Consider the following 16,391-nt stretch of genomic DNA (forward strand, 5'->3'; position numbering starts at 1 on the left):
ACTTGTCCTACATCTGCACAATTTCCAAATTGTCTCACTGGATATTTACATAGCGGAAAAAAAATCGACCTAGAGCCTAACTTCTTTTATATATAACACAAAATATTTCTGTACAGCTTTAATATACACTGAATCTTATAGTAATAACTGTAAGTTGAGAGAAGGTCCTATTTGACTTGATTGGAATGATTCCACGAGCTGTTCACCATCTCAGAAAACCATGCCCCTGACAGTAATGCTGCTCATGATATCCGGACCACCTACACAACACGCCTGCATTATTAGAGTCTAACTATCACATTCATGTAGATTCTATATCTAGTTGCCAACATTTGGATGCTTGATTATGTCTAATGGTACAGTCATATCTGAGTTATTAAGAATTAAAATTAATTAAATTAAAACATATAGTAGAGAAAATAAATAAAGCCAAAAGTTAGTTGTGAGAAAAGATGAATAAAATCGATAAACTCTTAGCAAGACTAATGTAAAATAAAGAGAAAAGGCTCAAATTACCAACATCAGAAATGAAAAAGGAGACATCGCTAGAAATCATGCAGGCATTAAGAAGGTAATAATAAGATACTATTTCGAACACGACATCAATTACCTTGAAAACTTATTTGTAAAAATGGTCAAATTTCTAGAAAATCTCAAATTACCAAAGAGCCACATGAAGGAAAAGAAGTTATGAATAGTTCTACATCTATTAAATAAATTGAATTTGAAATTCAAACTCTTCCCACAATATTAAATAACTTAGATTTTTCTCAAGGTCTTCCAAAGATTAGAGAAGAGGAAACCCCTGCTGACTTCTGTAATGAGCCAAGCATTTTCTTGACCTCCACAACCCAGCAAGGGCATTTCCTTTTCCAAAAAGGAAAATTAAAAAGTAAGCTTTCTCTTCAAACTAGGTAAAAATTCTAAACACAATAACTGCAAACACTTCCAAGCTCTATATAAAAAGGATCATATATTACAACCAAGAAGGACTTATTCTGAGAACATGATGTTGGGTTAACATTTGGTAATCGAGCAATGTAATTTAGTAATTAATAGAAAAAAAGGAAAGAAATATGGCTATCTCAATAGAGGCAGGAAAAGCATTTGGTAAAATTCAACACTCATTCATAATATTGTCTCATAATACACGAGAAATAGAAAGGTCTTCTTTATCTGATAATAAGCATCTCAAAAGAATACAGATAGTACAAATACAAACAAAAGAATCATTTCAAATTTAGAGGTAAAACTTCAAAAGTTTTTGTCATAGGATTGGGAATGAGACATGGATGCTTGCTATCACCACTTACCATGTAGGGCAGGCACCACAAACCCAAATACCTACAAGGGTCATAGCACTAGAGAGAGGTGGGGTCTATGGAATTTGAAAACGAATATTCTGCCAAAAGTCATTCAAATTCAATTACAAAACAGGACCAAACAAAACCAAGACTAAACAAAACAAAAATCACTGGCCCAGCCAAACAAAATATCTGCAGGCCAGATTTAGCCTGCAGTCTGCAAATTGGTGAACTTGGTTGGGGTTATTTTGGGCCCAGCCTTTAAAGATTCTTTCATATAACCAGCTGATACAATAGGATACTAAACTTCACATCCTAAGTGAAAACAGTAATCAATTCTATTACGACCTGAAGGAGACCTTGTGTTTTAATAGATGTCAAAGCCTAAGCTAAACTGTTATTTGGAAAAGAGAGCTGAAAAGGCAAGTCACCTAATAAAAAGAATAAACAATACTAAAGATATAATATGAAAAGGGAGGCTTAGACTGTGGGCCATCATGAGTAGTGAAACAACAGCAAAACCACTTGGTTATGAATTATTCTAAGACATCCCCAGGGCACCTCTGCCTGAATTTGTCATATTGTACAAGTGTGAAAGGAAGATGGACAAAAAGTGCAGTTTTGAGTTGGCTGTTTTCATTTGTTAAACCCTTTCCTACACTGTACCACTGGAAGTGCTTTGCATGTAATAGCTACTGGTGAAGTCTTTGAATTTAATAGTTTTCTCTTCTGATGTTTTTGATGCCTACAGTGACTAGGAATTGTCCTGTACGGCCCTAGACTGGTGTCATCAGCTTGCTTCTGGGCTCGCTGTTGCAAACACAGGAAGGCAGAAGGAAGGAAGGCCATTTTGCTCGGGAAGAGCCACCTCTTGGGTGGTCCCTTTTGCACATGTGTTAAGAACCAGCTTGACCCAGAACCACTTCTCTCATTTCTGCAGGGAGAGGTTCATGGAATCTTTGGTGCAGTGACTTTCTGAATCTAAACTGAACTTGGCTTTTGTGTTTCCTTGAAAAACCTTCTCTCCGCTTTGCAAGGGGATGAGCTTTTTGCCTCCTTCCCAGAATGAGGTGGAGATTGCATGCAGTTGGCCAGAAGCCTAAACCTGATCCCCTCTGGTGCCTTTGGCACTTGGTGTGGGTTTCCCAGGTCAGCCAGTTAGGTGGCTCCAAGAGATCACCCAGAGTCCTCAAAGGAAATCTCGTCCTTGAAGCAAGATGTACATCAGTGCAGTCTGACAGAACTGACCACCCGCCCAGAGGTCAGTCTGGGCTGTCACCCACACGCCCACTGCCAGGTCTGGTGCATGGAGGTAACTGTGTTCAGAAATGCCAGTGTTTGGAGGAGTTCTTGACTGTTTGTATTTATGATCACAACTCTATGTTTAAGATGATGTGACTTGGATTCTTCCAGTTATTTTCAGGCTTTCTTGCCCTTCAGATAACTAGCTACACTGGCAGCCACCAAGAGCCTAAGCAGGTGACACTGGGGACAACTGGACAATTCTCCAATTAAAAGCTATTTCCTACAAACTCCAACTTACCTTTGCACTCCATCCTTATAAACCACCTCCAGTTGTCTCCAATTCACTAAGCTGCCTTTTGCTTCTTCCTGAACAAGAGGGGTAACAGAAGAAAAAAAAATGTTTTTCTTTTATTATAAGTTGTTCTAAGAACAGTGCCTGGCAGCACCACTTTGGTTAGAGTTTCTGACCCATAAGCTAGTTTTCAGAAGTTTATCACATTCACTATTTTATTCGTTAAGTTGTAGAAACCTTACCTGGGGGTCAGAGTTCATACACATGCTCCGTTTATGGAAACATGACTCAAACTGCAGCTGGCCTGTTGCTGTTTGCTATGAATGGTGTCATTTGTATCAGACCACATTTATTGGAATCTGCCTTCAAATACAGCTTTGGTTAAAATGAAATACTGAACTTTTGTTGAAAAAAATTTAATTTCTTACATGGGTCCAAATTCTAAGCTCAGATTAGAGACAGAAGATATAGCTCTGAATCTGGGTAAATTCGATTCATTACGCTAAATCTTGTGGACAGAGACCCTAATTTACTTGTTAATTAATATACCTGTGCCTAAATAGAGCACAACTGGCAGGGACATAATACATGGCTGCTGAATAACTTAGTTGGAGGAAGTTTATTTTGGGAATTAAGATATCTCATTAAGAATACTTTGTGGGGGGCTTCCCTGGTGGCGCAGTGGTTGAGAGTCCGCCTGCCGATGCAGGGGACACGGGTTCGTGCCCCGGTCCGGGAAGATCCCACATGCTGCGGAGCGGCTGGGCCCATGAGCCATGGCCGCTGAGCCTGCGCGTCCGGAGCCTGTGCTCCGCAACGGGAGAGGCCACAACAGTGAGAGGCTCGCGTACCACACACACACAAAAAAAGAATACTTTGGGGGATAGAAGTGGCTCAAACTGTGAGCCAAAAAACTATAAACCACATCTTTAAAATACACATATATTAAATACTTTATTAAACGGAAAAACGACGACTTGAAAAATACCACTGGTTGGTTTTTTTTCCCCACATCTTTATTGGAGTATAATTGCTTTACAATGTTGTGTTAGTTACTGCTTTATAACAAAGTGAATCAGTTATACATATACATATGTCCTCATATCCCCTCCCTATCCCACCCCTCTAGGTGGTCACAAAGCACTGAGCTGATCTCCCTGTGCTATGCGGCTGCTTCCCACTAGCTAGCTATTTTACATTTGGTAGTGGATATATGTCCATGCCACTCTTTCACTTCATCCCAGCTTCCCCTTCCCCTTCCCCATGTCCTCAAGTCCATTTTCTACGTCTGCGTCTTTATTCCTGTCCTGCCCCTAGGTTCTTCAGAACCTTTATGTATTTATTTTTTAATTCCATATATGTGTGTTAGCATACAGTATTTGTTTTTCTCTTTCTGACTTACTTCACTCTGTATGACAGACTCTAGGTCCATCCACCTCACTACAAATAACTCAATTTCATTTCTTTTTATGGCTGAGTAATATTTGCATATATGTGCCACATCTTCTTTATCCATTCATCTGTCATGGACATTTAGGTTGCTTCAATTCCCTGGCTGTTGTAAATAGAGCTGCAATGAACATTGTGGTACGTGACTCTTTTTGAATTATGGTTTTCTCAGGGTATATGCCCAGTAGTGGGATTGCTGGGTCATATGGTAGTTCTATTTGTAGTTTTTTAAGGAACCTCCATACCGTTCTCCATAGTGGCTGTACCAATTCACATTCCCACCAGCAGTGCAAGAGTGTTCCCTTTTCTCCACACCCTCTCCAGCATTTATTGTTTGTAGATTTTTTGATGATGGCCATTCTGACTGGTGTGAGGTGATACCTCATTGTAGATTTGATTTGCATTTCTCAGATGATTAGTGATGTTGAGTTAATTTTCATTAGCTTTCATGTGTTTGTTGGCAATCTGTATATCTTCTTTGGAGAGATGTCTATTTAGGTCTTCTGCACATTTTTGGATTAGGTTGTTTGTTTTCTTGATATCAAGCTGCATGAGCTGCTTGTAAATTTTGGAGATTAATCCTTTGTCAGTTGCTTCACTTGCAAATAGTTTCTCCCATTCTGAGGGAGAAAGGTTTATGGTTTCCTCTGCTGTGCAAAAGCTTTTAAGTTTCATTAGGTCCCATTTGTTTATGTTTGTTTTTATTTCCATTTCTCTAGGAGGTGGGTCAAAAAGGATCTTGCTGTGATGTATGTCATAGAGTGTTCTGCTTATGTTTTCCTTTAAGAGTTTTATAGTGTCTGGCCTTACATTTAGGTCTCGAATCCATTTTGAGTTTATTTTTGTGTATGGTGTTAGGGAGAGTTCTAATTTCATTCCTTTACACGTAGCTGTCCAGTTTTCCCAGCACCACTTATTGAAGAGGCTGTCTTTTCTCCTTTGTATATTCTTGCCTCCTTTATCAAAGATAAGGTGACCATATGTGCGTGGGTTTATTTCTGGGCTTTCTATCCTGTTCCATTGATGTATATTTCTGTTTTTGTGCCAGTACCATACTGTCTTGATTACTGTAGCTTTGTGGTATAGTCTGAAGTCAGGGAGCCTGATTCCTCCAGCTCCGTTTTTCTTTCTCAAGATTGCTTTGGCTATTCGGGGTCTTTTGTGTTTCCATACAAATTGTGAAATTTTTTGTTCTAGTTCTGTGAAAAATGCCATTGGTAGTTTGATAAGGATTGCATTGTATCTGTAGATTGCTTTGGGTAGTACAGTCATTTTCACAATGTTGATTCTTCCAATCCAAGAACATGGTATATCTCTCCATCTGTTTGTATCATCTTTAATTTCTTTCATCAGTGTCATATAGTTTCCTGAGTACTGGTCTTTTACCTCCTTAGGTAAGTTTATTCCTAGGTACTTTATTCTTTTTGTTGCCATGGACCACGGGTTTTTTTTTTTTTTTTTTTTGCAGTATGCGGACCTCTCACTGTTGTGGCCTCTCCCGTTGCAGAGCACAGGCTCCGGACGCACAGGCTCAGTGGCCAGCTCACGGGCCTAGCCGCTCTGCGGCATGTGGGATCTTCCCGGACCGGGGCACGAACCCATGTCCCCTGCATCGGCAGGCGAACTCTCAACCACCACACCACCAGGGAAGCCCTGGACCACTGGTTTTAAATCACTAAAATTTCCATGGAAAGAAACATGGTATACCACAGGTTCCAGTGGTCTCTGCCCTTCTGGAAGTGTAAACACCTGAAAAGGAGGCAGACTTCACTAGTGAAGACAACCTGACTGTCTTCTAAGGGCCAGGCAGGCGTATTGGCAAGACCAGTGACGTTAGAAGCATGGCAAATACTTTCTAAGCAATAGATGCTTATCAAAGCTCCATTTAGTGAATAATTATTTTGCAGTGGAAAAAATGTTCATTAGCACAGCACCACTTCGGGGAAACTCCCTTCTACATTTTTGTGTATATGATCCAGGTTGGACTGGCTCCAACCCCAATCATACAGGTCTGGACTAGAGACAATCTAAAGACTTTTAATAATGCCATCAGAAAAGGGATGCATTTGTTTTGGTGAAGTTGTGAAGGTGATAAGAATGAGGAATTGAGTTATTTCTGTCCATCTTTACCACTAAGTGGGAAGAGTCTTTCAGAGAATGGAGATTATGCAAAGAAACTTAGAGATGGGAGATGAATACAGAGAGTTTTCTGGCCATATTGTGAGAGCATCTGGATCCAGCTATACCTGAAGCTGATATCTGTACTTTCTGTTTAGTGGAAAACATTTTTAAGTCCATTTTTTCCCCAGCATATTTCTCTCCATTGCTTTTCCTCAGTTCTCATCCAGCAAGGTAATATTTTCCCTAAAAAACTCATATCCAAAATAATTTTTTATAATTTACTAATAAATGATCTATGTCTCTATTAGGTATCCTTAATGCTCTACTTTAAAAGTATCTTTCCAAGTATAAAACTATTTGAGACCTTATCATCTCAACATAATTTTTAAGAAAAATCTCTGAGAGCTCAGAATATTGTATACAGTAGTTCAGTGAGAGTCTGGTCTAGCTCTTTTCAGAAGGCAGAAGAGCTATCTGTAAGAATAAAAAAGATTAACCAGCATGTAAAAGCAGTTTTTCTGAATCAAAAGCAGTAACACAGGCACTAAAAACCTTGCTTGACTTGTAATCAGCCTTTGTATTTTATCCCCTCCCACACAGACAGTTGGGTCAGGGAAACTCCATTCTCTCATATTCCTACATCCACACTTCTGGCATTTATTTAATTTCTAACTGAAAAGTCACCACTGCCACTGGTAGGCACTTGGGAGACGTTCAGACTTTCCTTCTTCCAGTGTTATCATGCCAAGTTCCCAGAGGTGGGACTTCCACTTGTGACACTTGGACCACAGCCTGTCCTCCCTTTGCTATTTCAACTTCCTTTTAAGACTTTAATCATCTTGTATCTTGGCTGGTTTATACTACCAGCACTTGGCTACCGGGATTGGGAGCTACTGGGAATCTATCTACTGCTCGTATCACATTATCTCTCTTTATCCCCAAAGCCCTACCATTTGAAATTAGGGGTTTAGTAGACAAATTCAACTGATATGACTTGCCCATAAAAATTGCCTCCAAAGACCCAATAGCTTTCTGTCATTGGGCTGTTGTGTCTAAACACGGCGTACTGTGGTCCCCCTCTCTGCTTGAGAATATTGCCATTTGTCCCCAATTCTAGTCAGACTGGTCTTCATACCAAAAACATGTGAAACAAGTGTCAGATGAGTTACAGAATTAAGTTTCTAGACAAAGGCACTAAAACTTAATGGAAGCAGGGTGGCTACACCACACAGAAGTAAGTGTGGCATATCACAACACATCTTCCCCTGGACCCCAGACCCCCTAATCAAGAATCTGCCCATGCAATGTGGAGTCCAGCCAGATCTGAGAGTTGTATTTTGCAGTGGCAACTGTTCCCATATGCAACAGATGATTTCTGGTTTCTTTGGTCTATTTCAGATTTACATTGATCTATTTGCCTATTCATGCCCAGCACTACACTGTCTTAATTACTGTGGCTTTATAATAAGAATTGGCATCTGAGAATAAGTCTTCTCAGCTCATATTTCTTCTTTAAGAAAGTCTTGGCTACCTTAAGTCCTTTGTATTTCTTTATAAACTTTATATTCAGCTTGTCAAATTTTTAAAAATCCGTAAGAGTTTAGAGTGCAGGGTTTCATTGACAATTGGTATAAGATTGAGTTTTCCAATCCATTCATATTATATAACACGATTTAGATTTTCTTTAATTTCTCTTAGTGTTTGCAGTTTTTTGTGTAGAAGTCTAGCAGAATTTTCTTTAGATTTATTCCTAGGTGTGTAACACTATGATGCTATTATAAGAGCATACACTAAATTTCATTTCCTAACACTTTTTAATATATAGAAATGAACTGATTTTTAAATATTGATTTCATGTACAGCAGTCTTGCAAAACATTCTTTAAGTCTCATGATTTAAATGTAAATTATTTTAAAACATTTTATATATAATCATAGTATCTGCAAATAGAAGTTTACTTTTATTTTTTCATTTCTAAACCTTATGGCTTTCATGTGTTTTTTGTTGCCTTGCTGTATTACTATGAACTCGAGCAATTGTTGAATAGGAGTGATAACATCCTTGCCTTTTCCCAATTCCAAAGAAAACAATTTCATTATTTCATCATTAAGTATATTTGCTGAAGTTTTGTTGTTTTGTTTTTTGTAGATATTCATTATTAGGTTATTGAATATCTGTTCTAACCTGGTTTGCTAAGAGTATTTGTTTTTTTTCCATCATAAATGAATGTCAAATTTTATTATGTACATTTTCTGCGTCTGCTGAGATTATCATGATTTTGTCCTTCAGTTAATTAATGTAGCATGTTACTAGAGCAATATACCACTCAGAGGTGAGGATTAAAACTTTAAAAGTTCTGTGAAGGGCAGGGGCTCAATTTTGTCAAGGAATATCACATTGTTTATACTAATAGCAGTTATAAATAAATGCAAGTAAATCAGAGAATAAGTTACAAGGTACTTTTCAAAGACAAAAGACTTGAGAGGAAGAGTATCTTAAAATATGTTATGAGAGCCTTAGCATTATTGCAACTTGTTAAGCACTTACCACATGCAGTATTTAACTTATCCTCAAAAAACCCAATCACTTCCACTTAAGAAAGACAAAACTGAAGCTCATCGTGGTTAAATAATTTGGCCAATGTTACACAGCTAATAAGTGCGGATGAGGGCATTCCAAATGGCTCCAAACCCAAATTGTTAAGTCTCTTTTGGAGAAGGCAACATAACATTAGTGGGTGAGGATTTTACAGTGTCAGTTTTTTTTTTTTTTTTTGCAGTATGCGGGCCTCTCACTGTTGTGGCCCCTCCCGTTGCAGAGCACAGGCTCCGGACGCGCAGGCTCAGCGGCCGTGGCTCACGGGCCCAGCTGCTCCGCGGCATGTGGGATCTTCCCGGACCGGGGCACGAACCTGTGTCCCCTGCATCGGCAGGCGGACTCTCAACAACTGCGCCACCGGGGAAGCCCACAGTGTCAGTTTTGATAAACAATGTTTTAAAGTGATATTCTTATAGATGAAATAAAATCAATAAAAAAATTCTACTCCGAACCATTTTATAGGGATATTCTTCATGTGAAGAATTATAAAATCTGAAATTCTTTTATTCTAGATACTCTCACATAACTTTCCCTAATTGAAAGAACTTAATTGTGTGTCTTTGGGTCTGTGGGCTGAGCAAAGGGTTGAATGTTTGCATTTCTTGTGGTAAAATTCATTCTTCAGTTCCCTTCATTCCTTCCTATGTGAAAACTCAATGTACTCGTAATAGCCCCTAATATACTGTCTGTCACTTTTGACACTGTTAAGTACTCCAATACTTTGATGACGCTCTATGATAACATCACATTCTTCCATTCTCCTTCTGCGCTTCTGTCCTCTTTTGTAGGCTGTTCCATCCATCTCTTAAATGTTGATGTTCATATTCACTTTTTGGAAATCTCATATCTTGAGATCATACCTTATATCTTATCTACCTAGTAGCTCATGCCAGAAAATAAAAGTGATAAGTGATTTATACATCATTAATACTTCAATATAAATATATAATATCAGTATGATTATCAGTATTTTCTTTTTGCTAATCAGACTTAACTTTTTAAAAATGAAGACTTTATATTTTTAGAGCAGTTTTAGGTTCACAGCAAAATTGAGGGGACGGTACAGAGGTTTCCATATACTGTTTGCCCCTCCACATGGATAGCCTCTCCCATTATCAGCATTCCCCACCAAATTGGTCCATTTGTTACAATTGATGAGCCTACACTGACACATTATAATCACCCAAAGTCCATAGTTTACATTATGGTTCACTCTTGGTGTTTTACATTCCACAGATTTGGACAAATATATAATGACATGTATCCACGATGTACCATACAGAATATTTTCATGGCCCTAAAAATCTCCTGTGCTCTGCCTGTGCATCCTCTCACCCCCCAAGCCCTGGCAACCACTGATCTTTTTACTTACTGTCTCCATAGTTTTGCCTTTTCCAGCATGTCATATAGTTGGAATAATACAGTATGTAGCCTTTTCAGATTGGCCTCTTTCACTTAATAATATTCATTTAAGGTTCCTCCATATCTTTTCATAGCTTGATAGTGCATTTCTTTTTAGTGCTGAATAATATTCCATTGTCTGAATGTACCACATTTATTTATTCATTGACCCACAGAAGGACATCTTGATTGTTCTCCAGTTTTGACAATCATAAATCAAGCTTCCATAACCATCTATGTGCAGGTTTTCGTGTGTACATAAGTTTTCAACTCCTTTGGGTAAATACCAAGAAGTGCGATTATTGGAGCCTATGGTAGGAGTATGTTTAGTTTTATAAAAAACCACCAAACTGTCTTCCACAGTGGCTATACAATTTGGCAATTCCACCAGCAGTGAATGAGAATTCCTGCTGCTCCACATCCTCACCAGCATGTGGTGATGTCAGTGTTCTGGATATTGCCCATGGTGTGCAACTGTGCAGCGGTATCTCATTATTGTTTTAATTTGCATTTGCCTGATGACATATGATGTAGAGCATCTTTTCATGTGCTTATTTGCCATCTGTACGTATTCTTTGGTGAGGTGTCCATAGATGTCTTTGGCCCATTTTCAAGTCAAGTTGTTTTCTTTGTTGTTGAGTTTTAAGAGTTCTTTGTATATTTTGAATAATAGTCCTTCATCAGATGTATCTTTAGCAAATATTTTGTAGTCTGTGGCTGCTCTTCAGTATTATTTTTATATATTCTTCATTATATAGAATTCCAACATTGCAGAAAATATGAAGATAAAAATTACAAACAGAAAAATATTTTAAATGCACAAAATAATTACACATATACACAGGGGTAATAAAATATGATTTAAAAACATTAAAACATGGAAATGTGAACAGCAAATGAGGAAGATGACAGAGAAATAGGATCAGTGAGGAGTGTACAGGGCTTTAAAATTCAGATTAAATAGTTGTTGACTAAAATATGGAAAACCTTAACATCAAGAATTTTGAACCATGTTCTTCTCCATTCTTTTCTATGTGTTCAAAATATTTCATAATTTAAAGAGGAAAAAATAGAAATCAGAATTCTATTGTTTGATACCTATGATGTTGCTGAACGTATTACTTTAGTCTAACCTCTTTTTAGGGTTCAATTTCTTTATTTAGAAGATTCTCTTCCATTCCAAAATTCTAGAAGCAGTTTTTTTCATTTATGTATTTACTTACTTACTTATTGGTTGCACTGGTGCAGCATGTGGGACCTTAGTCCCCTGACCAGGGATTGAATCTGCATCCCCTGCCTAGCGAGGTGGATTCTTTACCACTGGACCACCAGGGAAGTCCCCTAGGAATGCTTTTATGATGTTATGTTCCACTCCTTTTCTAGGTACATCTTAATTTACAAATATGAAACTTCAAATGTTTGCTTAAGAAATACCTTCAGATTAGTTTATAAGGGGAATGTAAACACATTGTAACCTTAGTGTTTAATGTATTGAAACAAGTGCCCTCACTTGAATCTGGACTCTGCTATTAGCTGAGTAAATGAACTCAGTAAATGGTCAGTAGCTTGTATAAACATCACTGGTCTAAATATAGGATGTGTTATACCATGCCCAGATTGGGTCAACATCAAAAGGAGGTATGTGCTAATGAATTTTTCCCACTTCTTTTGGAAAAGCATATATCCATTGAGCTCACAGATCAAGGTTTCCCATATGCAGTGCATTTAATGCTAAGCTAAAATTTAAAAAAAATGTTTCCAAAATGAGTTGACAAATCACAACCACTACATTTCTAAACGGTCCTTGGGGTGGACCAAAAAGAAAACAAGGGCTTTCAGGCTCTTCCTGACTGAGGCCTCCAGCTGTACCCCAGAGCAGTTAGAGCAATGATCTGGGCAGAACTTTCCTCCCTGACATGAACCAAACCATAATCATCTACAGCAATCGAGTCCTTTAAAAATATTCTCCAAAATTGAAAGTTTACAAAATAAAGCTGGGACTTGAAATATTTGCACAGGCCCTAGATGTGAAGAATTAAAGAACTTTTGACCCTGCTCAGTTTCTCAGTGGACAGGCCAGTGTCAGGGCCTCCAAGTTCTGCTAGTTGTAACTTGCTTTCCACAGGGACATGTAGAAGGAACTGGTAAGACTCTTAATTGCCTACATGAAGGAAGTCATTGAGGACACTTAGGTTGATAAAAGAGAGAATGAGGAATAAGAGAGTGGCCATGGCTTGAAAGCTGGAAGGATTCCTTTTACTCTGCTCCCTACGTTCACACTCACTCCAACATGGATCTGAGATGGCTAATGGGTGGACTTCTAATTCTGTTCGCTCATCGTCTAAGTAGGAACAAGCCCTTCTGAAGTCTCCTTGTTTACTCTTTCATCTCATTCTCTACTTCTTTTTTTATAATTGAAGTATAGTTGATTTATAATGTGTTAATTTCTGCTGTACAGCAAAGTGACTCAGTTATACACATATAGACATTCTTTTTTTATATTCTTTTCCATTATGGTTTATCACAGGAGATTGAATATAGTTCCCTGTGCTATACAGTAGGACCTTGTTGTTTATCCATTCTATATAAAATAGTTTACATCTGCTAATCCCAAACTTCCAATCCTTCCCTCCCCCCACACCTTCCCCCTTGGCAACCACAAGTCGGTTCTCTATGTCTGTGTCTGTCTCTGTTTTGTAGATAGGTTCATTTGTGTCATATTTTAGATTCCACATATAAGTGATATCATGTGGTATTTGTCTTTCTCTTTCTGACTTACTTCACTTAGTATAACTTCTAGTTGCATCCATGTTGCTGCAAATGGCATTATTTCATTCTTTTTTATGGCTGAGTAGCATTCCATTGTATATATGTACCACATCTTCTTCATCCATTCAACTGTTGATGGACATTTAGGTTGTTTCTATGTTTTGTCTATTGTGAATAGTGCTGTTATTCTCTACTTCTTTAATTCTCTAAATCATCAAATGTTGACTCTATCAAAAATTTGGAGTGCCATGGCAGTTTCAGGATCTGTTGTAGGAGAATCTGTCTTACTTCGTTTGAATTGGGGTTGGAACTAAAGAAGGGCAAAGACACAGGATAATTGAGATAGAGGTTGAAACACATGGGTATGTTATATTTGTTTGTTGAATTTGTTATAAATTAAAAAACTGAATTTTAAACATATGTAACTTCTTTGAACCTTACATGGTTGTCTGTCCCAGGAGCTATTTTCTAGGGAGGCCATGCCTGAACTTCTGATGGGAGGTCGTTTTTATCAGGTTCCTGCTTGAAGGTCTCTTGATCTCAGTATATGTGTGCAAAGTGAGCTGTGTGAAAAGACCAAAGGCAGCACATGTCCTGATATATCTGGAGGTAGGATTTGTGGGTGGTGGGGGGAGGGGGGAATGTAGGTATAGAGTTGGAGAACAGAAATGAAGATCAAGCACAAGGTCAGGGGCTTCCCTGGTGGTGCAGTGGTTAAGAATCCGCCTGCCAATGCAGGGGACATGGGTTCGAGTCCTGGTCCAGGAAGATCTCACATGCCATGGAGCAACTAAGCCAGTGCACCATAACTACTGAGCCTGCGCTCTAGAGCCCGCGAGCCACAGCTACTGAGCCCGTGCGCCACAACTACTGATCCTGTGCTCTAGAGCCCTTGAGCCACAACTACTGAAGCCCGTGTGCCTACAGCCCGTGCTCTGCAACAAGAGAAGCCACCGCAATGAGAAGCCCATGCACAGCAACAAAGACCCAATACAGCCAAAAATAAATAAATAAAATAAAATTTTAAAAAATCACAAGTGTCAGTCAGCTGGCCCGAAAAATGGCAAAGAAATCAAGGTTTTGTTTTGTTTTGTTTTCCCAAAGAACACTGTCAACATGAACTTTGAGAGTAAAAAGAACTAAGTCCTGAAGGAATCAAGAATAAAGTTTGTGACATTAGTCAGAGCTTAGAAGGGGAGAAGATGAAAAACAAGACCACTATCACCCCATGAGGGAAGATGGGCTGGAATAGGGGGGAAGGATGACCTGGGAGGAGGACAGCGCAGCCCTGCTCAGGGGATGCACCTGAAGGGAACCAGATACTTACGAGTTGGGAGCTGGCCTGGCCTCTGCCAAAGAGATCACTGTTTATCTTGAGCCGAGGCAATAACTGCAGAGTCCACTGCATTTGGGACAGCTCCGCACACCTCTCTAGAGGAGTACCTTGGTTGCTCTCTGGTTATCATACAGGGAAATCTCCCATCTGGAGATGTCCGCCTATCACCTGTTGATCATTTGGCAGGAAGAAAGTCTGTGGCCCAAGACTGCACAGTCCTATCTGAACTGTCCTCAACATAACTTCCCTCTTTCCAATGGCCCAAGATAGCCGTAAGGCTTTTTTTAAAAGACATCAAGAATGGATGAGCTTGGAAGGGGAACACCTCTGTGACTGTACATGGGTGGTACTAAAGAGAATAAGCTCCAGGTGTCCACCTGAGCCAAGAGAAAGATGAAGCTCTACTCTCCATCTACAAGGGTCTTTTATCCTGCCTCCAGACACCCACCACCTCACCATGCTGCTTGACTTAACCTCATGGTTCTTTGGGTTTCTCTACATGGATTGTCCTTGCTATAAGCAGTTAATTGCATTTAGGTAAAACCAACCAACCAACCAACCTGAGCTTTTCTCTCTCCCTTGAGAATACTAACATGTCTTTAATTCTTTCTTGGGAGTCTATAACTTTCTTTCCCAAAGTAGATAGCATGAAAAAAATTTTTCTGTCAAACCCAGTTAATTGGTATCTTTAGGAAGTCCCACAGGATAACTGTGAATGTAGTCTGATTCTATTTTTTAAAAAGATGATTCTATTTCTTAACATATTACCTAGAAATAATTCTATAATTCTTCCATTGCCACCTTTTGCCCCTGCTGATTCCTTCTTTTTCCTTCCTTCCTTCCTCCCTCCCTCCCTCCATTCCTTCCTTTCTTTCTTTCTTGTCTCTGCTTTCAGGTATTCATTCCTAGTCAGCTCTTAGCAATTTCTGTACTGACAGCTGGTCTCCGACTCTGGTTTGCCTTATTCTTGCCCTGCCTTTCCAACTGGTCCTAGTGTGTGTTCTCTATGCCAGCAACGACTCCTGGCAGACTCCCATTTTTGAGTTGCTGGTGTTTTGTGGCCAGTACATCGGTATAATTTTAGCGAAGGCAGACATGGGAAAAGTTGTGCAATTCTTTTATTCTTCCTAATCTCTCCCCAGGGAGAAATAAATCTGGGGAAAAGGATAGGGAGGTGCAATGGAAAAGGTCAGCACAGATTGCTGTGCTTCTGAGAAGAGTGAGGATTATACAGACAGCCGGATTGGGCTGGAGAAGTTGGCCCCTGAGTGAACCATGAGGAGCCGAGAGCCTGTGACCCCTTCCTAGGCCACTGCCCTCAAGCTGCTACTTGTAATGACTGATAGAGTCAAAGGGATCCATGGCCCTAGTCAATCATATTCTACCACAGGACACTGCATCAGCCCAGACCTAGAAAGCCAGAACAGATTAATAGCTTCCTTACATTTCTTTGGGTGGTAACACATAGCTACTCTTGGCTGGTGGATTAATTCGGATTTCAAATAAGTTAGTATAAACTTTCTAGCTCGCATACAAATTGGCCACTCTTCCTTTGTACCTATACTGCCATCAAAATAACACCGGAATACATTGTTATTCTCATCTCTGTTATTATTTTTGTCCGTAAGATAGTGTCTAATAATAGCCAAAAATATAGCACTTATTATGGGCCAGGAGCTGTTCTACATGCTTTACATATATTAAGTCATTTAATGCTCATAATAACCCTATGAGGAAGGTACTTTTATCATTCTCATTTTACAGAGGAGAAAACTGAGCAGAGACGTTAAATAACCTCCCAATCTCTTGCCAATAATCCATGGTGGAGTGGGGATTCAAACTGAAATAATCTAACTCTGAAGTCTAGATTTACAAT

At 39.1% G+C, this 16,391-nt stretch overlaps 1 long non-coding RNA gene across 1 annotated transcript in view; it reads right to left on the bottom strand.

Annotated features, from left to right (window-relative positions):
• LOC308622963 overlaps positions 1-16,391 on the bottom strand; it is a 229,559-nt gene that overhangs the window by 146,021 nt on the left and 67,147 nt on the right. Inside the window, exon 3 of the long non-coding RNA XR_014016713.1 lies at positions 2,848-2,915. This is a non-coding gene — a long non-coding RNA (uncharacterized lncRNA). The remainder of the gene's footprint in view (positions 1-2,847; positions 2,916-16,391) is intronic.

The sequence above is a fragment of the Mesoplodon bidens genome, assembly GCF_964165515.1.
Source record: "Mesoplodon bidens genome assembly, chromosome: 9".
Lineage (NCBI taxonomy): Eukaryota > Metazoa > Chordata > Mammalia > Artiodactyla > Ziphiidae > Mesoplodon > Mesoplodon bidens.